The sequence below is a fragment of the Alligator mississippiensis genome, chromosome 8, assembly GCF_030867095.1.
Source record: "Alligator mississippiensis isolate rAllMis1 chromosome 8, rAllMis1, whole genome shotgun sequence".
Taxonomy (NCBI): domain Eukaryota; kingdom Metazoa; phylum Chordata; order Crocodylia; family Alligatoridae; genus Alligator; species Alligator mississippiensis.
Window position 1 is genome coordinate 48,946,729 of NC_081831.1, and position 24,432 is coordinate 48,971,160.

General features: G+C 46.4%; 1 long non-coding RNA gene across 2 annotated transcripts; it reads right to left on the bottom strand.

Annotated features, from left to right (window-relative positions):
- Window positions 1-277: 277 nt before the first annotated feature.
- On the bottom strand, window positions 278-21,010 carry LOC132252219 (uncharacterized). Of its 2 annotated transcripts, none has more exons than XR_009464117.1 (3): window positions 20,979-21,010; window positions 6,192-6,284; window positions 278-2,557 (listed from the first exon to the last, which is right to left on the bottom strand). It is a non-coding gene; the product is annotated as an uncharacterized LOC132252219 (long non-coding RNA). The 2 variants fall into 2 exon arrangements; XR_009464116.1 differs by having other exon boundaries at window positions 20,940-21,002.
- Window positions 21,011-24,432: the final 3,422 nt, after the last annotated feature.

Below are 24,432 nucleotides of genomic sequence, written 5' to 3' on the forward strand. Positions count from 1 at the left end.
GGGTCATGTATAGCTACTCGGACCAACCATTTTCAAGAGAATACTCCCCAAGCTTTAGGCGAATTTAATGACAATGAGTTTAAATGGGATGAGTCACAGGTAATATCCCATGGTGCCATTTAACCATTTTAAATAGATCTGTTCTCCAACATAAAATACCACTTGACAGCTGCAGAGACCTTATTCCACATTTTTTACTTTATTTTTTTCATTCTAATGTAATAGTTAAGTGAAATTCAGTAACAGAAAAAAAAATCTAATAAAGGAGTTCTTCATAATCTACCATAGTTTTAATCTCATTTAGAGACTAGTTTTGTCATTAATTACATCTGGAAATCTAATGATACAATTATATTAAAAATTCAAATGACAATACTATAGTATTCTTCTATTTTTTCTTTTCAAGTGCCCTTTTGCTTGGAATTGCAAGCATGTTTTATGGCTGACTCTGTTTAAAGAGTCATAATTACTTAATGGATCAGCAGCTCTGACTAATTTAAAAAATAAAAGATTTTCTTCATACATCCTAAATGGCTTTGGTCAGACGTTTTCCAGTGATGTGTGGTTTTCCTCATAAAATGTTAGTTTCTCAGAATAAAACTTTTTTTTTTTAGAAAATTACCAGTTTTGATTAAATTTTCATTGGGAAAAGTTTTTCAGGTCCAGAATATCTGTGTGAGAGAGAAACTGAGCCCTGTATATCCAATAGCCTCTGAAATTCCAATACTCACCTCCAATGTACAAGACTTAGGTTCAGCAATCAGGTATAACAAGGAATTGAGCCTCATCTGCGGGAATCTATCAAAATAAGCATCGGGACCTGAGCTTCCCATAATCTCTCCTGAGGAGGCTTATACTTTAGGGTTACCATACATCCGGGTTTTACCAGACATGTCCTCTATTTGGGTCCTCCCACCTCCATCCCAGCAGTTACTTAAAATATCAGCAAATGTCTGGGATTTTGCTCTGCCTCTGCTTTCCCAATACCTCCTGGCTTGCCCTAGAAAGGGGCTTCCTAGGACCTGGGGGAAGGTGGGGGCAGGATGATTGAAGGCAGGGCCATCATGTGTGTCTGTGTGCTGGCCCCAACAGATGCAGGTATGTAAATGTGTGTGTGTGTGTGTGTGTGTGTGTGTGTGTGTGTGCGCGCGCGCGCGCGTCTGCTGGGGCTGCAGCAGGGAGGGGAAGTGGGGGAGGTGCCCACCCCTCCAGCAGGGCTGGGCATGCAGAGGCTATGGGTCAGGAGTGAGGGGCACCAGCTGTGCTGGGGGGAGCAGGGGGCTGCAGTTCAGGAGTGAGAGGTACTGGCAAGGGGCTGTGGGTCAGTAGTGAGGGGCACCAGCATGGTCTGGGGAGCAGGGGACTTTGGGTCAGGAGTGAGGGGCAGCAGCAGGACTGGGGGTGGTGATGTGGCTTGGGAATGAGGGGCATGGGCATATTACTATCCCACCCTTCCACAATCATATAACCCCTCCCCACGTGTCCTTTTCTCTCTAAACTGGAAATATGGTAACCCTATTATGCCCTCTATTTTCTACTTAAAAAACTTCAAGAAGTTCCCATGGGAAAAAAAAATAAAGTATTTTTTTAAAAACCTACACATTATAAATATATGTGCTTAAGGAGCAGGTCACCCTATTTACTCTCATCATGTTGTAGCACAAGCAAATCTTGTACAGTAAAAAATGCAACTCATATCTAACCCTGTGCTTTGTTTTTTTCAGAAAATTAATACATTAGTATTCAAAGCCATTTGTTTCTTAGGGGTCAGTGACTCAGAACCAGATTGTAATAGTTTTGATATTCTTTCATAAATTACCTCAAACTTTAAAAACACAAATACCACCCCCCCCATTTTTTTTATTTATTTTTTTTTTTATCTTGAAAGTACTAAATAATTTTCCCTTGTAGCCAAGGAATATGGAACATGATATGGAACTCAAGGATATTGGTCAAATGTATGCACACTCACAGTGATTACATAAATGACTTAACATATAAGCCACATGGCTTATATGTTAACAGCACAATAAGATAAAAATCTGTCTATCATTATTATTTGTATCATTTCAGTACTAGAGGATCTCAGATGACAATGGTGCCACATATTAGCAAGTATTTCCTGCAAGCTTACAGTATAGACAGACAGGGATAAAATGTACATTTGGTAGAGAACTAGAAACTGACTCTGGGGTATCACAGTACAGTGTTTAGGCAAATTTGATGTGTGCATATATATGAAGAACCATAAAAATCCTTACACATAAATTCATTCATACACACACACACACACACACACACGGCATTTGTAGTAAAATACGTAGTACTGCTTTTGCCAGTATCCCTTGCAAAATCATGAGGAAGGTGCAAATATAAAAATGACCCCAGGAGAAATCAGAAAGGTACATGCAAGGATCCAGGATTTTGTAAAGAGATGTACAGGAACAGTGTCCAGTGCTGCAGGGATGCCTGTACTCCTGCTTCCAACCTCAGTCACTGGAGCTGGCAGAGACTTGGAACCAGATTATAATAGTTTGGGTCTTCTCTCGTAACGAACCTGGATATTTAAAAACATTACTCTTTATCCTGAGAACACTTCATAGTCCAGGAATAATATCAGGCCACAGCCTTGGAACTGAAGCCTCTGTGGGCACCTACACAGGTGCTGGATATCTGCTCCAAGACATGCTAATTAGCATGCATCAGAGAAGACTTTATTAAATGAGTCTGTTGGCATGTGCCAATTAGTAGGCTGGTGCAAAGTGGCTAGTGAATGTTCACTTCGGATTCAGATTTGGCCAATTCAGGGGACAGCGATTCAATTCGGTGAATGTGATTTGGCCAAATCTCTGAATCAAAGAGGTCCCAGCTCACATCCACTCTCCCAGCCCCATAAATGGCTGCCCCACCAGGCCCCAGCATCCCAGCACCTAATTTTGTAAAGCCCCACACAGGCTGGATGGCAATCCCCGCTGCCTCCCACTGCACCACTCTGCATGGGGGGGGGTGCTCTTCCATGAGCCCCCAGAAGCCCTGATGGCTGCTGCAGCAACCGGTGAGTGCAGGGCTTTTTTTTTGGTTTTGGTTTTGGTTTTTAAGAGCTGGGATGCTGGGGCTGGGAGGGGCAGCCATTGACTGGGCTGGGATAGTAGGTGGCTGTTTGGGGGGTGCTCAAGCAGACTGGGGGAGCAGGCAGGGAACTGTGTCTGGTGGGGGTCTCCCCATGGTCCCTTCCCCCCTCCTCCAGCACCCCCTGCCCCCTACTTATGGGTACGGAGTCCAGGTCTAGCTCCCTGAGGTGGCGAGTGACAACTGCCTGAATCTCTGAATCTGTCTGAAGCTCTCTGAATCTTTTCTGAATTGATTTGGAGAGTTTTGAATTGATTTGGACCTTTTTATTGGTCTCCCGATTCAATTCTGATTCACAGATTCAGCCGCTGAATTGGGCCGAATCTCTTCCCAATTGTGCCAGCAGCCTCTGCATCATATGCATTCAGCATCCCCATGCTTCAAAATGGTGACAGGGGTGTTTTAACTAAAGCTCCTCAAATGAGCTTTAGTTAAAGTGCCTCCGCCACCATTTTGAAGTGTAGGACGCTGAATACATGAGATACTGCATGTGCTTTAATTAGAGTGCCTCTCAGAGCTGCTCTAATTCAAGTGCCTCCCTCTACTACAGCACATGAAAAGATGCCCAACCTGACTAGTACAACCACTCAGCCTGGCCTGACACTTTACAGTTGACTACCAAAACTGGGAAAGGCTGCCCTGAAACCTTCATCAGGGCCTAGTACTCTGCCCATTCCCTGTCACCAGAATGGTTGGTTGGGGTCATGCACTTCCCCCATATAAAACCCTGCATTGGAACAGGGAGCCTAAGTATACAGTCAAAAAGCCTGAGGCAGAATTCATTCAATCTTCTTAGGTTTCTCTAAGATGCTTAGATTGAACTGATAGCAAACAGAACAGACATTTACTTTTGAGTTGGGAAAGACAGGCAGAGATCAGCACTGACCCAGGCCAAAAGGCAGGGGAGCTATGGTATGCCTCCCAGCCTGCCAGCCATCCCTGAGACATCCCTAATTGGCTTGTTGCACACAACCCCAACCCCCTCATGACCCCCAGCAGGGGCAAAACAGTTCCCTGTCCTTGCTGGCCCTGAGCTGGGAATCTTCCTTCATGGGGGAACCCCAGGCCTATGGGAGGTTTCCCCTAGAAGACCTTGAATCCCCCTGAGCCCTAGTCTGCCCATCTGTGGGGGGAAGGTCAAAGGTAATTCCCCTCCTCCTATGGCTGGGCTGGGTCAGCATGAGAAACTGGAGCCCAGGGAGGAGGGGGAAAGGATTCCCCCACTTGATGCCAGCCCTGAGTCCTGGTCTGCCCATTTGCAGGAGAGGAGTTTGAATCCACCACTTTGAGACCAGCCAGCAGGGCAGTGACATACAGGGGGGTGAAGGGGAAATAAAGCCCCTCCCTCCCCCAGTCTTGCCTCCTGGGTCGAGGGTGCTGGGGTACGGGGAGGGTTCCCTTGTCCCTGCTTGGCCAGCTCCATAGAAATATATAGCAGGCCTCACCTCACAAGCCCCTAGGGCTGCCCGCTGAATCCTGCCAGCTGTTGCTAGTGCCAGGCTCTGGAGGGATGCTCTGGGTGGCCTGGGAGGCTTCAACCAGACAGTAGAGCCCAATCCTTCCTTGTATGGAACATTTGCATCCCTGCCACTGCCTGGTGCAAGCCCCCTTGGCCCACACATCCCTTTGGATCCTGGCACCAGCGACAGCTGGTAAAGTGCACCAGGCAACCCAGAGGTGTGTGCCATGTGGTAGGTCTGGAAGCACTCCATAGAAAGGCGGGGAGGTGCCCCCCCCCCCCCAGTGCAAACCTCGTGTTGGTTCAGTGTGGCAAGGGGACTCCATTTTTGCCTTCCCCCCAAATGTCAGAGACAGAGCCTCACAGGGGGCAGGATTGTGCGGCTGGCCTGGCCTGGGGGAGTGTGGAGACTCTTGCAGTATAATCCCTCCTGCCCCAGCTTGGCAGACCCAAGCTGTTCGAGGGGGGAGCCCATGTCAGGCAGAAGACTCCTTTCCCTTCTCTCCTTCCCCCTCCCCCCTCCCCGTCACCACCTCCCTGCTCTGTGACAGCCCAGGGTAAAGCCAGCCCAGCTGGCCAGAGCAGAGGATCGCTGGTAGAGGCTAGCCTTCCCACCTGCAAAGGTTCCTGGGATACCAGTTTTCAACCATTCAAAATGGTTTATATATAACATCTGTCCCTAGCTACAGTGTCTGGGTAACAGGGATCAGCTTGATCCCAGACTGCTTCACTACTCTGGTTTCTTCTCTATGATGTAGGTTTGATCTCTTGGCTTCTCAACCCAGATAGCTCTCTGACTCTACTTTCTGTCTGATCCCCTGACTTTCTGACTCAGATTATTCTTAGACCTTGCTGTCTGCTTGATCTCTTGGCTCCTTGACCTGACCTGCTTTCTAAATTTTCTCTTTTCCTGATTCCTTTAGTCTCCCGATACATCTTTTTCCTAAACACTGTTGTCAGATTGACCTCCAGGCTTCCTTAGCTGGCTTGTCCCTGGAATTTTCTTGCTCCTCCTGACCCTGTTAAGCACCTCAATCTTTGAGTCTTGTCACCCAGGAGTCCCTCAGACTCACCCTCAGACCTGTCCACCCAGTGTCTCATGTGGCACATATAAGTATACATCATGGAATGGCATGGGAGTAGCAGTTGGGGTCTTGTTTTAAGTTCCCACAGAAGGTGAGACTCTCCCCCTGCTCTTGGCACCCCTGACTTCTCCATGCTCAGTGGCACCTCTAGTCTCTTCCCATTCCCCTCCTCCTCCTCCTGTCACTGACACTGTCTCTGGCTGACCTAGGACAGCTCCAGAGCCAAGCTGCACAGGGAGTTGGGTGCAGCTGGAGACAGTGGCAGCAGCGGTGGCAGTGGGCAGGTTTTCCTCCCTGATCCTATTCCTGAACTGGTGAGGAATACCCAGAGGGATTGGGCAGGGAGGAGGCTAAGCCCAGTCCACATGCAGCCTGGCTGGAAGGGACAAGACTGATACTGGATTTCCCTCAACCCTGAGTCAGTTGAGAGCAGAAGGTAGAGTAGCAGTGGAAGAAAAACTAGGGAGGGGAGGGGAGGTGCTGCTGAGCATGCTAGGAGAGAAGGGTGGGATTCTTACCTGCTTCAGGTACTTAAAGTCTTCAGCTGCTGCTCCCACAGCATGGTCCAAAAGGGTATGCAGCTGCACCACTGCACTCCTTTGGATCTGACCCTGGAAAGGTACATCAACAATGAAATAAATCCTGAAGTCTACATTTTCAGGAATATGGCCATTCCAACACCCTTAGAAATTATGAACATTGATATCCCAAATATTTCATAATGGAAATAAAATAGGAGCTTTTGAAAAGCAGCCATTGAATTATTTTTCTGAAAGCAAAACCGCTCATATTCAATATGATTTAATTATTGTGTGCACTCCCTTTGTATAAAATGTTACTGAAATAATTTCTTCCATTTAGCAGCTCAGATTAGGTATCAAAAGATCATTTCCCCCATTTAGAATAGATCCTCTTCTTTTCAAAATGAATCAAGAATGCTGAAGGAAGCATAAGAGCACATGAACAATTCATCTAAAAATTCCAATTGTAGTGATTCCAATGAGATATGATCACAGACAGAGAAGGGCAGGAAAGTAGCAACTTAATGCTATTTCAGTTGCTTAGCTTCACATATCTTGGATTAAATTGATCCATCATTTACTAATACCACTTTCACAATCCTTTTGCTTTTTGTTAATAGAAATTAAATTTAAATTATATGCAAATATTAGGATTATGGCAAAATATCTGTGACTATACAGACTCTACATTTTATCACTATGACACCTGAAAACACTTCTATATAAAGATTCTATCAGTGTTTTTCATTATAAGTTCCATTTTAAGTCAAAGTGATTAATTTCTTTTTTTTTTTTTTCTTTCCTGTCTCCGTCCTACCCTAAGAGTATGTGCACCTAGTATCATCCCTGAGTGAATGTTAATGTCGGAGATAAAGATAAGCCAGAAATTATTAAAAAAACCCCAAAAAACATTTTTATATAAAGATTATAAATAGTTTCCCAAATATAAGAATAGGTCGACACACAAGGTGGGACACATTTTGGATTTAATGTTTTGCATGTGCCTGGAAACAGAAAGAACTCCAATCACTGAAGTATATCACTGAGCCTCTGTTGTGGGCAGATCATTAACTTTTAAAAGCATACATTCTTGACCCCCAATCTCTGTTGTGGGCAGATCATTAACTTTTAAAAGCATACATTCTTGACCCCCAATGTTCCTGACAGAGTGATGGACCAATTAGGTTAGTCCCCACCCATAGATTCATGGAGATAGTAAGATTCTAGAGTGCTTGTTGGGATATTTCCAATGACCTAGACTGCCACTTTGCTGATGAAATAGTACAATAACCTTGACCATAGCTACTATGGGTCCATCTACACAAGAGGTGAGGAGCAGGGTCTGGAACCATGGCAGCAGGTGCTCCTGAAAACCTGGCCTGTTCTGCCCAGAAAAAGGGGATGGGGGAGGCAGGCTGCCTGTGGCCAGAATCCAGTGGCCTGCTGGCCCCTGTGGAGTAAGCGGGCATGGGGGGCTTGGCCAGTGGTCGCCTGGGCCCAAGCCTGCCTGCCTGCCTGCCTGACCATGATCCATGGATACTCATATGTGTGCAAGCCCCAATCTGAGGCTGGGCAGTGCATGGGTCCCTGCTACAGAGCATCTTATATCAGAAATTTTGCAAACTCAGAAACACCTTCTTTCATATGGCTCTTCAGGCCCTGCAGCTGTACACAGGGGAGAGGCCACATTTGACAGCCAGAATGCAGCCTCAGAATTACTACCACTACCAGGGCCAGTGCCCTGTGAAGATGCCAGCTCTGCAGGAGGAGTACCCAGAACTGTACCCTTCTCCCAGACTGGTTGGTGATGGCTACAGAGGACCAGCTTGGAGATGCACAGATGTGGTGGGTGGAGGGCATCACCCAAGAGGACACATGGCAGGTGGAAGACATCTTCCTAGAGGACATGTGGCAGGTGGATGTCACCCGCAAAGATGTGCAGGACTGGGAAGACCAGCAATTCAGGGCACAGCTCCTGGCCATAGAGCAGGAACATATGGAGACTTCCAAGAGCAGGGTGCACTCATGGCCAGGGCAGTGGAGACCACAGAGGAGGACTGTCAGGTGATGTACACCACCCTGGCCCTGGCAGTCACCTTTGTGCTTCCCACTGCCTTGGCCCTGATCTTAGCCCCATCTACCCCCTGGCAGCCAGCTACTGCCCAGCCACAGATCTCCATGTGGGCCTGTGCAGAGGTCTAGCACCACCTCTGCCAGCTAGGAGCCCATGCCCTGGATGCAGCCCAAGGTTCCCCACCATCCAGCACCCCCCTTCCACCCAGACCTAGGTCCACCACTCACCTGGCTCCATGTGGGCATGGAACCAGAGCTACTGTTGGGACCCAGAGGCAAATGTTTAAGTGCTAATACTGCTTCAATTTTAATTAGATTTGTATCTGTTAGGGTTCAATAAACTTACTTTAGTTTAGAACAACCGTGTCTTAGTCTCCTTGCCTGGTATAAGAACCATTATAGTGTCATAGGGATGCAACATCTCCTTTGTCAGGGCCAGGACTGTGCACCAGTCTTGCTGGCCCTTGCCATCACCTGCACCAGATGACCAGTACCTGCCATTGTCCCTGAGCAAGCTCCCCACCCACAGGATTCACTGTGGCTTGCACACCTATAGGGGAACAGCCAAAGGCTGGGGTGCTGGCCACCTGTCCCAAGACTCCACCACATAGGTGCCCCCACCCCAAAGCCAGCCACCCAGGGAGGGCACACACAGGTCACTTTGTATATAGTTAGCACAGGGAAGAAGGTGTTTTACTGTTGGTGGGTGGTATGGATGGTGGAGGGTCTCTGCTGTTGAGCAAGGGGGGAAGGGGTTCTGTTTGTTGTGAGGGCAATAAAGTGTTTTTTTCTATGAACTGTCTACAGTAAGGATGATGCTAGGCATGAGCGGTGGGGTGGGGGGGTTTGTGGGTGGCTTTTTCCCCATGTCCTTGCATGTGTAAATGCCTGCCTAGAAGTGTATACTTATTATAAGTAAACTGGTCCTGGATTAAATGCATGTGTAGATGCACCCATCCATTTGATCCATGATCAGCTTACCTGTAAGTAAACTACTTGTCAGTAAAAGCTCCCAGGCAGGCATCTACACATACAGGGACATGGGAGAAGATTTGCTGCTCCTAGCAGCAAATTGATCCCACTTCCTGCAGCCCTTCAATGGGCCTCTGCCACCACCAGAGAGAACTCAATGCCAGGGTTGGCAGGGTGCACTGGGACAAGAGACAGCTGTCTCCTGGCCAGGGTTGGCACATTGTTCCCTGCCCCTGGGGACTGTCTGTTGCCAGGGTGAGCATAATGTCTGCTTGCCTTAGAGCAGGGAGCGCCCAGCCCAGATCCCTGATGAGGACAGAAGACTTGGAAATATCTTCAGGAAAAGAGCAGGTCCCAGCCCCCTGCCCCATCTGCCAGTCGGGCAGCTAGCAGTAAGCTCCCAGCTGGGTGGGGATTCCCTGCCCAGCTGGGGGCTCACTGCTAGCTGCTCCATAGAGAGGGCTGGGACCTCCTCTACCCTTAAGCTCTTTCCAAGGCCCGTGCCTCAATTGCCTGATTGGGATGCAGGGCTGGGACATGTCCCTGACCAGGACAATTCCCAACCACCACCCTATGATTGTAGGGTGGGGGCTGGAAAGCCTGTTCCCTGATCAGCTCTGTGAGCACAGAACTGGGTGAGGAAGAGGCTGGGGACCTTGTTCTCCACCCAGCTCTGTAAGCATAGAGATGGGTATGGAACAGGTTGGGGAGCTTGTTCCCTGATCAGCTCTGTGAGCATGGAACTGGGTGTGAAACAGGCTGGGGATCCTGCTCCCTGCCAAGCTCCATGCTCATGAATCTGAGAGGGAAACAAGCTTACCAGCCTGTTTCCTGCTCAGGTCCATGATTACAGAGCTTTGTGGGGGGGAACAGGTTCCCCAGCCACCACCAGCAGGGAGCTCCCAGCACCAGCTCTGCACTTGTGGGGCTGGCACTGGGATATCCTTGTCTCTCACTGCCAGCTGCACAATCATGGGATCTGAAAGATAAGGATCTCCCAGTGCTGGCCTCATGGTCATGGAACTGGTGCTGAGAGATAAGGATCTCCCATCCCCCTGCTCCCCAATCACAATGCTCAAGCAGGGACTGGGAGATAAGGATCTCCTAGCACCCACTCCCCAGTTGTGATCTAGGAGTGGGGGGCATGGAGCTCCCCACTGCCAGGGTAGGGAGACATAGTCCCTGCCCAGGCTCAAGTGGCAGAGCCTGCCTCAGCAGCAGGCAGCTCCGGGGGGCAGGTGTCTACATAAGTACTACTGTGCTGTTTTACTCATGAGTAAATTTGGTACTTGCATTTGCAGCTAGCAAACTTACTCATGATTAACAAGGTTTACTGTGCAGTAAGCATGTTCACATCTAGACACACATGCTTACTGTGCAGTAAATTATGCTACTTTGCAGCAAAGCATCTCATGTAGACATGCCCACTGGCATACAGGCACCCAGGCATCCACTCCCATCACTGTGGAGGCACAGATCTCCCTGTTATATGATGGTAATGAGAAAGCATATGCAATTAGAGCCAGTCAATTATGATAGTGATCTGTCAGGCTCTTCTCTTCCACTGTTTTTGCATTTCCAAGGTGCTGTCCAGTAGAAATGTACCAGATGGTGAATGACTCAGTAAATTCAAGTTGTTTCTTCCCAGAAACTGAGTCATCCACAGTCTGGTATAACAACTTTCCCCCCTTCTTTGCAGACAAATTTACACTACATGGTTTGGGGATCAGTAGTTTAGCTCCACAGTCTGAATTCAGGACTAGGGAAGCTCAGTCTTGTTTGTATGAACTCATTTTAACTGTTGTTGTTCACTGATGTGGAGGATGTGCTTGGGTAGAGGGATGTGGGTGGCAAGCTTTGAACTGGACTCCTGCTCATTCTGGTTTGTAAAAAATCTGGTGGAAATTAACATTCTGCAGGCTCTATTGTTACCTCCCTTTGGCAGGGCAGGGAGCCAGAAGTTAAGTCAGCAGATGTCTGGATGTTACTTAAAAAATAAATAAATAAGTAAATAAATAACATTTCTTGATGCTGACTCCCTAGCTAGCTACTGCCCTGTCTGCAGCATGCCCTTTTGGCAAAGGTCACTGAATGGTTAGTCACTTGATAGCTCCAAGTGCAACTGGATGCTATCAGATTCTTGAACCCTTGGCAGTCTGCCTTTCATCCTTGGTGTAGTACAGAGATGTTACTGGAGGCTTTGCTTCATGATCTGCACCTAGAGATCAGTAGGGGAAATTGTACCCTGTTGATCCTATTAGATTTATTAGCAGCCTTTGATACAATTGGCCATGTGGTGTTGATAATGTATTTAAGTAACCTGATGGGTATTCACAGGAACATTCTTAATTGGTTCTTCTCTTTCTTAGCAGGGAATGCCAGAGGTTGGGCGAGTGCTCGTTATCACCTCAGAACTTTTCCTGTGGGGTCTCCTAGGATTCCATTCTGTTACTTCTCTTGACCAACATGCATCTGAGGTCCCTGGACAAGTTCATGAAGTGACTTTGAGTGAGTTGCCATCATTATGATTGTGACACCCACCTGTCTCTCTCCTTTTCATCCAACTCAGGGCCTGCAGCTTCAGTCCTTACCTAGTGTTTAGCTATAACTGGGAATTGGATGTGGGTGAACAAATTGAAACTGATTCCAGACAAGATAGAGGTAATGGTGGTTAGCAGACCTCATGACTTGGGAAATATATGGACTGTTATCATTGATGGTGTTCAGCCTTCCTTTGTCATTCAGGTTCACAGCCTTGGGATACTCTTATATCCTTTGTTGTACTTGGATTTTAGGTTGCAATAGTGGCTAGGAGCACTTTTCACTATCTCCATCTAATAATAAGGCTGCAATCTCTTCTTTCAAATTCAGATATGACCACCATGGTCTATGCTTTCCTAACTGGAAAGCTAAACTATTGCAATGCTTCCTGTAGGGGACATTAAGGACAGTCCAGAAGAAGCAGGTGATGCGGAACCCTCCTTCTGATGGGGATGGGTCACTACAAGAACATTGTTGTAATGTTTGCATTGGCTTCCAGTAGCTTTCTGGGCACAATTTAAAGTACTGATTTTGACTTGTTAAGCTCAAGATGGCCTTAGACTTACATACCTGAGGGATTGCCTCCTCTCCTATGTTCCATCTTAGTCTCTAAGATCACCCAAGAGTAATCTCCTGCAAGTTCCATCTATACCAAGATCATTTGGCAAAAATACACGGGAGGTTCTTCTCAGGGAGGCTGTCCTCAGCTTTTGGAATTCCCTCCTCCTTGAGGCCTCCCAGAGCCCAAGTCTAGACACCTTCCAGAAATGTTGTAAGACCTTCCTATTTGGACAGGCTTTTAGCAGGTAGGGTTAAGTTATGGGTCAATGTTTGGAGCACTGGCAAATTTGTTCTTTTTTCAATATATATATATATTTTTTTTTTTTTTTTTTTTTTTTTTTTTTTTTTTTATGGCTTATCTCATTTTTATCTCCCCATGTCTCTTTTGGAAAGGGAGGCAAACAAATCAAATAACCAAATAAATAGGCTTCATATAGCAGAAAATTCTATCTTGTTCATACTATGCATTTCTCACATCCACAGCTGGTGCCCCATTCAGTGTTAAGGAGGATGGCCCAGTGAAGAAGGCACAGCACAGGAGGCTAAGATTTGAATTTTATTTTCACTTTAACCATGGCCTTCCTTTGTGACCTGGGATAAATCTTGTAATATATTCTGGTTTTCAGTTTCCCCATGTTTAAAGCAGGGTATTTCCTTACCTCAGGATTGGGGTGAAGGTAAAATATATCAGTCACAGTGACATGTTTAGCTTGTAAGTGCCATATAAGTCTTCCCCTGAAGAAGAGTTCAATTTAAATATTTTACCATTTCCTGGTGCATTTCAGTTTTGAAAACTCCTCAAGTTTTATATGCCATTGCCTTCTCCTAATGTAGAAAAATCCCATTTATCCAATGACAGTTTTTATAGATGGGCAGTATTTTCCCTTTGTCAGTCTCAGTCTGATAATTTGTGTATGTCTATGTTATACTATGTGTAATATAAACATACACAAAAAAAAAAAAACCAGGTAGAACCTGTCAAAGAGCAATGCCGCAGAATGCAAAAAATATGGCCTATTTTCAGATAACTGCAAGACAATTTCTGCAGTAAACAGAAATATAGGGTAAAAGCATCTAATCAATCTGTTTCTAATCTATACTTCATCTAGGTGTAGCCCCAAAAGAAGGATACTCCTATATATCAGACATCAAACTGTGACTCAGAGGACCTGCAATTAGTATGTGCCACATACTTTTATGACCTAGTCTCTCTATGAATTATCTGAAGACCATTAAAAAAATTAGATGTTTTTCTCCATGGATTTCAATGGGCTTTGGATAAGGCAGTCTATGCTTCAGTTCCCCATCTTTAAAATATTTTCCTATCCCACAAGCATATTGTGAGGATAAATCAACAAATAGAAGCTTATATAATTATAGTGATAGGGTCAGCTTAAGCATCTAAATAGAAACATTATATTTTTCCAATTTTTTTTATATTATACCATAAAATTGTATAACTCATGCTGGCATGCTAATGCTGGGTGATGTGCCAGATTTTGGGTCCTCAGGGTGCCAGTAGCCCTGGGAGCCCCTCAGGCAGACTACTGCACCAACTGGCAGGACCCGCTCAGGGAGGGCATAGCAGAGGTGCCTCAGTGGCTAAGCCTGTACTCCACCCTCCTCTCATGAGCCCTGGGGACCTCAGCTGCCCTCTCCTCCATGAATCTGTCACCATGGGCATGCATGTGGTGAGCTTTACTGCCACCCTGAGGAAGACCCTGGTGCACATGATGCTTGAGTTTGCCAGGCTGCAGCCCTCCCCCCACCTCCACCTCCATAACCTCCTCCTGAGGTTCTAGATGAACTTTACCCCCCCCACCTTTTTATTTTTGGCCACCCCATCCACAGCCCCACCAAGTCCCAGGACCTCTTTGTCAACCTTCTCCTGGCCCTGGTCAAGTGGGCCCTGTACATGACCAGGAAGGAGGCTTTGGCTGGGAAGATGCCTGGGGACTGTGAGGCCGCATTCCTCTCACTGATCCACACACGCTTCTGGGTGGAGCACCACTGGACATTGGCCACCAGCTCCTTAGATGTCTTTGAGGACCAGTGGGCATGGCCTGGAGGATCCTGCTCAGTGTCCCCCTCGGGAGCACTCATTTTCACATTTTGACCCTTTGACCCTCACATCACTCCTATCCTGCTTTTTGCCTTTGTTGTGTCATTCATCTATTGGCCCCATATAGTAGGGGTTACTAGTTAGCTGGGTGGACCTTGGTGCTCACAGTATTTAGATGACACAAATCGACAGGCTGATGTGTCCCGTGGAGAGATGTGCCCCTCACCCTCAATGGCCAGGAATTAGCTCTGAACATGTTATTCTTTATTATATAAAACCAATTTATAGACAGAAAAATAAACAAATAAACATAATAATAGTTAATAACAAAACTAACAATTTAGAATAAATTTACAACTACAACAGTAGGTGGATAATTGGAGCACACTGGGTGGTCCCACTTGTGTTAAACAACCTGAATAACTAAATTCACCTTATTATAACCTTTTAAAACAGTTTCACCCCCGCCATAACCCAATTCATTTTCTTCTGGTCACAATCCACTTCCCATAACAATAAACAGCAACACTGCTAAAACTATTATCCACCACTAGATGGTGGAGGCAAAGCTTCTGCTGCTCCAAGGAAAATGGTCTCCTTTAATCATTCCTGATAACACAAAACAGACTCTAAATAGCTGCTGCAGTCAATAAGGCTCCCTGTTATTTCCTCTATTGGCAGATTGTTCTCTTAATCAATTTCCTTCTGAAAATACACTTACTTGGAACACTAGTGATTAGGTGTCCCCTCACACACCCACACTGGTTTGTTTTCTCTCAGCAAATCCTCTCTTGGGTCTGTCTCTTTCCCCCACCTCACATCCATCCTCAGACAGGGCAGATCTCTGACTTTGTGGCTCGAGTCTTCCCAGCTAAGATTTCACCCCAGGGTTTCAGTCAGACATGACTCATAGCCGAGTCATTAACCATTTAAGGGGTCTGCTGCTTCTTCTAGTCCCAGCAAGTCTACCAGCTGTGTTTACCAAACTGTCCCCAATTTTCCCTGGCACCTGCATCCCTGGTTGCACAGCTCCAAACCTGATGGGGAAAATCAGCTTTGCACAGGATGACACAGGCTCTCCCCCTGTCCTGTTCCCTGCTCCTTAGGAAATTTCAGCTTGGCTTCCCCTGGCTTGGGCTGAGTCTACGCCCCATCTCTCCAGGGCTGGAGTCTGCTCCTCCCAACTTCTCTTTTTCTTCCCCCCACCTTTTTTTCTTTTCCCTCCCTCAGCTTTTATGGCTCATTAGCAGTCATTCAGAGCCCCCAGTTTGCAATGAGGGCTCTGGTCACAATTTAAATGCTCCAATAAGAAGCATGCACTATGAGCTGCATACCCTCCTGTCTGGTAAAGCTTATTCACCCTGTGGCAGTGCACCTTTGGGTGACTGCCACTTTAAGGGCTTGAGCAGGCTGTGAGTCAGCCTTCAGGTGGCAGCAGACCCAATCAGGCAGTCACATGTCAGCCAGGAGACCACCTGAATGGAGCAGGGCTGAGCCACCTCAGTATAAGAGCAAGCCCTGAGGAGCTAGGGTGGCAATTGTTGCAGGGAAAATATTGTCTAACTAGAGCTCCTGCTTGGAGGAACATCTGGAGGTTAAGGGTAGAAACTATGGGGATGGAGGAGATTTCTTAGGACCAAATGTGAGGTCCAGTGTCTTCATAAAGAGGCTGAGTGCCTGTGGCCAGTTGAAAGAAGAGGTCAGGACAAACCCAGAGAAGAGCTACATGCATACGGGCTTCATGTGAGATGAGGAAGGTTTGAAAAATGATCCTGGAGATTAACTTAGAACTAGGGTAGGATGGTGTGATGCGGTTGCCTGTGGCAGGGTCATCCCCAGGAAGTGCCACACCAGTTGCCTCCCTATCGAAAGGTGAATATGGGGTGCCTTATAGCCCCAGCTCCCACAATGTGTGGGTAACCCTGTACTAGGGACAGGTTTAGGGTCCAGGCAGGTCACCTGAGGCCTAGCGGCCCCAGTGAGGGGTGAAGTAGTGGCCCAGAGAAGGGCTAGAGGCCAAGTTTGGCCTGGTGTGGGGTAGAAAATGGAGGCCATGTAGAGTAGAACCTATGGGTGGCCTGAAAGGTTGTGTGTGGGCTGGCCAGAGTGTGCAAGTGATGAAGCCTGAAAGGCTGTGTACAGTAGGGCCCAAGGGGACCTGAATGGCTGCATGGAGTAGGGCAGTATGTGTGAGGCCCAGTGATGGGAAAAACGGGTGAGGGCTAGGAGTGGGCAGGGTGACTGAGGTCCAAAGGGCAGAGTGTTAGAGGCCCAGCAAGGAGCAGAGTTTGGCCTGGCCAGGAGCTGGAGTTGTTACCAGTATGTGATGCCATTTGTGAGACGTGATACATTATAAGGGAAGATTCAGAGCTATGCATTATGCCCTTTGCATTGGGCATTAAATGGGCAGCCTTGTAAACAACTCCTAATTAGTCACATCAAAGGTGGGGCAGATGAGGCAGGTGGATGGAATGCCCTAGACATGTCGGTGTGCCAACAATTTGACCAGCTGCAAGATGGCCCCCTGTCTCACACCCTCTGCAAAGTTTTGCTGCCCTTTTCTTACAGAGCTCTTAAGTACAGCGAACCCATTTGGCTTGCAGCCAGACAAGCTTTGCAGCTGTTACAATTGTATGTGGATGTTTTCTTATTATATTAGTTTCTTTTGCTGGTATCTTAAGACCAAAATGTTTTTGGTCTTGGCGGCATAATTTGCAGGCAGGTTCAAAGGAAGTTTTTTTAAAGTCTAACATTCCATTCTAATAGAAGGCAAAATCCAGCAATATTGTAAGATACCAGTCTCAGATTTAAATAAATAAAAATAGGAAACTATTTAAAGAGGCAAGGGATGTGTTTTTATTATGAATATTAATCTAATGATCTCACCTGGGAGCCCTGGTCCTACTTTAGAACACTGTATGAGGCTATATAGAAATACAGGACAAAAACAAGAGATTCTTTACCGAAAATGCTTACAATTTAAAATATAAACCAATAGACTATGTGCAGATTCAGACAGGTAGTTGGGAAGTACAAGGAAATCATGTCATAATGCTGATCAGTCTAATAGACAGTATTCGCAGAGAACCAGCCACTTAACTATTTCCAAATTTTGTAGGCATCCTAGAATTTTTTTTAGAGACTTGAAAGAGAATGATTAGATATGTATAGGAAGTTCCTCCATAGCAAGGTGAACCCTTGGGGAAAGAGATAAGTGCACTGTTGCTGCTTCTTCCTGAGCTTCCTCCACCCTCCACTTCAGTGTGGGTACAACTTGAAGCTGCACACCCCTGGTTCAGCTCCCCACTGTTTAGAAGCTATGCCCATGCTGCAGCTGAGAAACAGGAAATGAGAAAAAGGATCACAAGGTGCAGATTTTAGCTGTCCAGATAGCAGAGGCATTGGAAGAAGCAATGACTCCTGGCTTCAGGCCAGATCCAGTGACTTCATGAGCTAGATCCAACCAATTGGCTGTATGTTAACAATACCTGCCTAGATACATATGCACCTTCCAGTTATTTCAGAAACAAATACAAATACAATGTGATACATCAGATACTGTAATTTGAAGGGCTGCAGGCTGTGCATGTCTATTGCAAAGAAATAAAAAATAAATTAATCCCAATCAATTTCAAGCTTTGGAAAAAATCAAAATATACTTCAACTCAGTACTGTTCTAGATGCAATAACATGTCTACCTGTTGCTTTTGTGGCTCTGATGTGGATCAGAATTTACTGAATTTGGCTCCAACTGTACACAGAGATCACACTTCAGTCCCTTCACTAAAATCTACTGAAAGTTACTTTTGGAGCACCTTTTTACATTGCACATTGTCAGTTAAACAGGTTTCTTTCTGTAAAAATCACATAGCTGTGAGAAGCAAGCCCTCTTATTTAATCAGATAGGACACCCTATTTTCACAATAACGTGTGGTAATAATCCTAAATGGAAAGCTAAGGGCAAGTAACTGCACTTTAAAAAATTGCCTAGTATATGAGATAAGTGCAAAAAGACCAGCAATCACAAGAAGTTTTTCTTGTATAGCCATAGCATTGTATCATGTAACTTGAGAACAGAAGTCTAAATTCTTCCTAGTAAAAATATATTAGCTTCCATGGAATTATGCCAGAGGTTATTTTAACAATTAAATGTACAGATTTATTAAGTCCTATTCATCTTTACAGTACAGAAGTATAAATCAGTGCACAGTAAGTGCATTGAAGACACTTAAAAAAAATTGATAGCCATGCAAGAAGAAGTAGGATGTTAGATTAAAAAGAAAAAAGCCACCAAAAAACATAGTTGTCAAGGAATCTCGCAAGGTAGTGTGACCCCTATTTTCCATTAACTTCAGTACAAATTAGGAGTAGCTTAGCACTTCACTGGATCAAGACTATGATGTCATTTCTTTTTTCCTGAAGCAGTTGTTACAATTTTTCCTGTCTCAGAAGTTGGGATGTCACAAGTTGACTGCAGGAGTATTACAGAAGGCAAGTAAAATAGAAGAACTGGGTGAATGAGGTTAGCAAAAATGCATTTATTTGAGCACAGGATTGTTTGGAGGCCTGTAGTCTCAGTCCTGATTGAGAAACTTTGTACTTTCATTTTAGCAAATTAGTCTTTACATTTTGGATAACAGTCAGTTGGTGTTATGAGTGCAATGGTGGCTTACTCCCTTCAGCTGTTGCTTAACTTTTATATGACTTTCCTTAGATGCACCCCAATATTATGAAAAGTGTGAACAGACTACTAATGTTTTAACTCTTTTTTTTCCCCCTTAAAAAAACGTGAAAGGAAAATGATGTTTTTGAGGCCATGGGGATTTGAGTCAGGTGGAACCTTTAGGAATGAAGAGAAAAGAAAAGGTTTTGGTCCCTGTACCATCTGTGAAAATCTGAAGAAAACTGTCAAGAGCTAAAACACCATTTTCTTTCAAAACTGAGCAGAAAAAAAAAGGAAAGGGAAGAAAAAATAAGTGCTCAAGCTCTTGTTATAATTGGGACTTCAAATTGATAGCAGTAAAGATAGTGAATAATCATAGAGACAGGGAGATGTAACAATTATATAAATTATAGGAAAAATGATAGGAAGATGTTTTGTAGTTATTAGTGAAAGTAGTAGATCATAAACTATCTAGCTCAGATATGCACTTGATGTATAGATATTTTTATATGTGTTATTATTAATTACCCCAAATATTAAAAAAATATGTTGGGGGTTTTTTGTTTTGTTTTTATTCTCTATCTATCACTTTCTGAAAGCTTCCCGTGTCCTCCCCCATATACTTCTCTGAGAGACCCTGGCTCCCTTACTTTGATGACTGGTCATCATTAATGATTTTGCAAATGAGGAACAGAGAGATGGAAGGACACATTCCCTGCTGCTGAAAATTGTTAAGGAGCTGCTCCTCCAGCACTTGTCAAAGGTAACAAAGCAAGTTAGTTCCAGCAACTTAAAGGCATCCAGACTCCTCCTTCCCATAATGCTCTTTTTTTCTAGTTAGTGGCAAATGACCACATACAGTTTTAATAATTTTGTTCAGATAAGTACTCCTAAGTTTTGCTACTTACTCAAACTTCTCAGGAATAGGAATCTAGCTGTCTCACTCTTATCCCCACTCCTCCTTATCATTTGGAAGTGAAAAGGAGGAGGAAAATCAAGGGGAAAGTAAAAATTAAGAGGCAAAACAAGAATAGGAATCATCACACCAAACAAAATTAAAGCCAGAAATGGAAGGCACAAACTGCAATCTGTGTTAACCAGCATTAGAACAAACCAGACTAAAATGAGTACATATCAGCTTCTCATCACTTGAGGGGAAGCTAGAGTGCCATATTCTGTTCTGGTCATAAGTAACAGCATTCAGAAGGTCACTTCATATGACCTAAAATGGATTGTACAAGCAAGTATGTAACAGGTCATAATTCTGGGCCGCCCTCAATGTGACCCACACCTGTCCCTGGGACAACCACCCGCCTACTCACCTGCCATGCCTTGGTCTTACTTAATTGATCAGTATTAATCAGTTGGAGGCTGCCCTTATACTGCCCCGCTGCTAGGGGGTGCTATCTGTGGCTCTGTTTCCTCCCCTACACCGCAGTCCACACCTCGCTGATGTTAACTCAGGTCTATCCGTATCTCGGCCCCTTCCGGTTCTCTCTGGGCCTTCTCTGTGATGCTAGACTTCCTAAATGTGGCCCCCCTTCTGGGGCTCGCCATGCCCCACTTGGCCTTCTCAGTCATGCGGCCCCCCTTCTGGGGCCCACCGTGCCCCACTTGGGCTTCTCAGTCGTGCGCCCCCCCCCTTCTGGGGCTCACTGTGGTGCCCCCTCTCTAGGGCTGGGGTCTCTGTATCCCATACGCTGCGCCCCTACTGGTGCTGGGGTCCCCTAGCTACTGTGGGTCCCCTATGAGGCCTCCTCCATCCCCTTATAGCCTCACCCAAACCACCGGGGATAGCAAACAACAACACAAACTTGAGCCTCCTGGCTATAACTCAAACATAAGCCGCCTGGCTACAACAACATTGCTCAACTCATGTCAAGCTGTACTTGCGGTTCTCGCTGCTTCTCACATCATTACTCCAGGAGCTCCTGCCTTTCTGGCTGCTAGCAGGAAACTGCCTCTGGCCTCAGCTCCTAGGCTTTATAAGGGCCAGGCCCTGCCCCCTCTGGTCAGCTGACCTTCCCTGGTTGCCCCAGCAACCCACAGCTGTGCTCCTTAGTCACTGCTAGGGCTCCTTCCCTAGCAGTTTTCCCCTCTTCAGGCACAGGGCACCTCAGTGCTCTGTGACAAAGTATTAAGAATGTTTTTGTTCTAGAGAAGAGATTGGGTAAATAAAAATAAGAATATGTAGCCTTCTACTTCCTACAGTAAAAACTTTAGGACCCCATTCATTACCTTTGTCCTCAAAATCAAAATAATTCCATATCATCCTAGTCAAGGGAATTTAGGACATGTTTAATGTTTTCCCCCTTTGGACCTGGGCATGAATCATTACATTCATTCCAACATGAAAACTTTCCCAAAATTCCAATGCATATAAGAAATAAACTAACCTCTTATTTCTATGTAATATGTATAAAATAGAATCACTTTGAGGCTTTGGTTCTAAGTCTGAACTCTTACTCTGCTTACAGTATCATCTGGGGGTCCTGAGCAATTGAAAAAGGGCAAATATAATGGCCATGTTTAAGAAAGGAAAGAAGGAAGATCCAGGGAACTACAGACCAGTCAGCCTCACCTCAGTCCCCAGAAAAAAATCATGGAGCAGGTCCTAAAATAATCCATTTCTAAGCACTTGGAGGAGAAGAAGGTAATTAGCAACTGTCAGCATGGATTAACCAAAGGGAAGTCAAGCCTGACCAACCTGATTGCCTCTGATGAGATAAATGGCTTTGGATGTGGGAAAAGCAATGGACTTAATATACCTTGATTTTAGCAAGGCTTTTGATAGCATCTTCCACAACATTCTTGCAAGCAAGCTGAGGAAGCATGGTTTAGATAAATGGACTATAAGGTAGATAGAAAGCTGCCTGGATTGTTGGGCTTAACGGGTAGTAATCAATGGCTTAAAGTCTAGTTGGCAGCCATCATCAAGTCAAGTGTCCCAGGGGTCATTCCTGGGGCCAGTTTTGTTTAAAATCTTCATTAACTATCTGAAAAATGGGATGGATTGCACTCTCAGCAAGTTTATGGATGACACCAAGCTGGGGGTCAGGGCATAATAGATACACTGGAGGGTAGAGCTGGGATTCAAATTGGAGGATTGGGCCAAAATAAATTTCATGAGGTCCAACGAGGACAATGCAAAGTCCTCCACTTAGGATGGAAGAATTCCATGCACTGCTACAGTTGGGCACTGACTGGCTAAGCAGCAGCTTTGCAGAAAAGGACTTGGGGGTTGCAGTGGACAATAAGCTGAATATGAGTCAACAGTGTACCCTTGTTGCCAAGAAGACTAACAACCTACTGGGCTGCATTAGTAGGAGCATTACCAGCAGATCAAGGAAGTGATACTTCCTCTCTATTCTGAACTTCTGAGGCTACATCTGGGGTACTATGTCCAGTTTTGGGCCCCCCACTATAGAAAGGATGTTGGCAAATTGGAGAGAGTCCAGGGGACAGCAACAAAAATGATTCAGGGGCTGGGTTTATTTAGTCTGCAGAAGAGAAGACTGAGAGGGGATTTAATAGCAGTCTTCAAGTACCTGAAGGATGGTTCCAGATAGGATGGAGCTAGACCGGGGTTGGGCAAAATGCAGTCTGGGGGCCAGATGCAGCCCACCACACCATTCTGTCTGGCCCACAGAGCCCCTAAAATATTTAGAAAATTAATATTTATCTGCCCTGGGCTGCCTGTCATGTGACCCTCAACAGCTTGCCAAAACTCAATAAGTGGCCCTCTGCCCAAAATAATTGCCCGCCCCTCAGCTAGACTGTTCTCAATAGTGACAGATGACAGAACAAGGAGCAGTGGTCTCAAGTTATAGCGAGGGAATTTTAAGTTGAAGATTTGGAAAAAAAAAACCTCTCACTATGAGGGTGGTAAAACACTGGAACAGGTTACCTAGAGAAGTGGTAGAACAGGGGTAGGCAACGTTTGATGGACAGAGTGCTGAAAAACACCACAATGCCTACCTTGGAAGATGCTAGAGTGCCAGCATGCCAGAAAAACAAAATGAGGGCAAAAGGTACATGGCAGGATGCCCTGCTTGTGCCTCTTGACCCCTACCCAAAGCCCCTGCCCCCAGCCCTGCTGTCCTGTGCCCCCTAGTCCTGTTTCCCTGTGCCCCCCACCCCAAGCCCCTGCCCCCAGCCCTACTGCCCTTTGCCCCCCACCCAAACCCCTTGCCCCCCAGCCTGGGCTCTGTGACTGCCAGCAGCTACCCCAGCTCTGGGTAGCTGCTGGAGCCTGGGCTGCTCCCAGCAGGACTTGCAGCTTCTCAGCTGCCTGCTGGGAGCAGCCTGGGCTCCCAGCTGGAAGCAGCTATGCAGAGCTGGGGCTGGCTGCAGCCGGGAGGTTCCAAACACTGTGCTAGGCTCCATGCTCTGGCATCAGCTCCGTACTGGCCCATGCACCCATGCATCAGGGTGGGCAGTGGGGGAGGGGCCTGAGGCAGCACAGCCCTGGTCTCTCCCCCGCTTCCAGCACGGAGGTGATGGTAGGGTTCTGGAGCCCAGCGCAGCTGTTTGTAGCCTGCCTGAGCTGTGGGCAGCTGCAGCAAGCAGCAAGCAGGCTGGAAACAGCTGCACCGGGCTCCACAGCTCCAGCATCAGCTCCATGTTGGCGGTGACTATGTGTGCACCTCGGAGCAGACAGGAGAGCAGCGCAGCCTGCCTTGAGGTACCCGTGCAGTTGCCGCCAGCATGGAAATGATGCCAGAGCTGTGGAGCCTGGTGCAGCTGTTTGCAGCCTGCCCGCTACTTGCTGTAGCTGCCCAGAGCCCAGGCTGGCTGCAAACAGCTGCGCCAGGCTCTGGAACCCTGCTATCACCTCTGTACTGGGAGTGGGGGAGAGACCAGGGCTGTGCTGCCTCAGGCCCCTGCCCTACCACCCACTCCAATGCAAGGGTGTAGGCACTGGTACAGAGCTGATGCCAGAGCCTGGCACAGCTGTTTGGAGCCTCTTGCCTGCAGCCAGCCCTGGCTCTGGGTAGCTGCTGCCAGCCGGGAGCCCAGACTGCTCCCAACAGGCAGCTGGGATGCTGCAAGCCCTGCTGGAAGCTGCCTAGGCTCCCAGCTGGCAGCAGCTACCCAGAGCCAGGGCTGGCCATGGCATGCCAAGCAAAATGGCCTTGCATGCCATGCTCGGCATGCATGCCAGGGGTTGCTGACCCCTGTTGTAGAATATCCATCCTTGGAGGTTTTTAAGGCCTGGCTTGACAAAGCCCTGGCTGGAATGATCTAATTGGGGACGGCTTTGCTTTGAGCAGAGAGTAGGACTAGATGACCTCCAGGTCCCTTCCAAACCTAATTTTATATTTGTGTCTAAGGCCCTGGTTCAGTTTTTATAAAGGGGGAGGGGA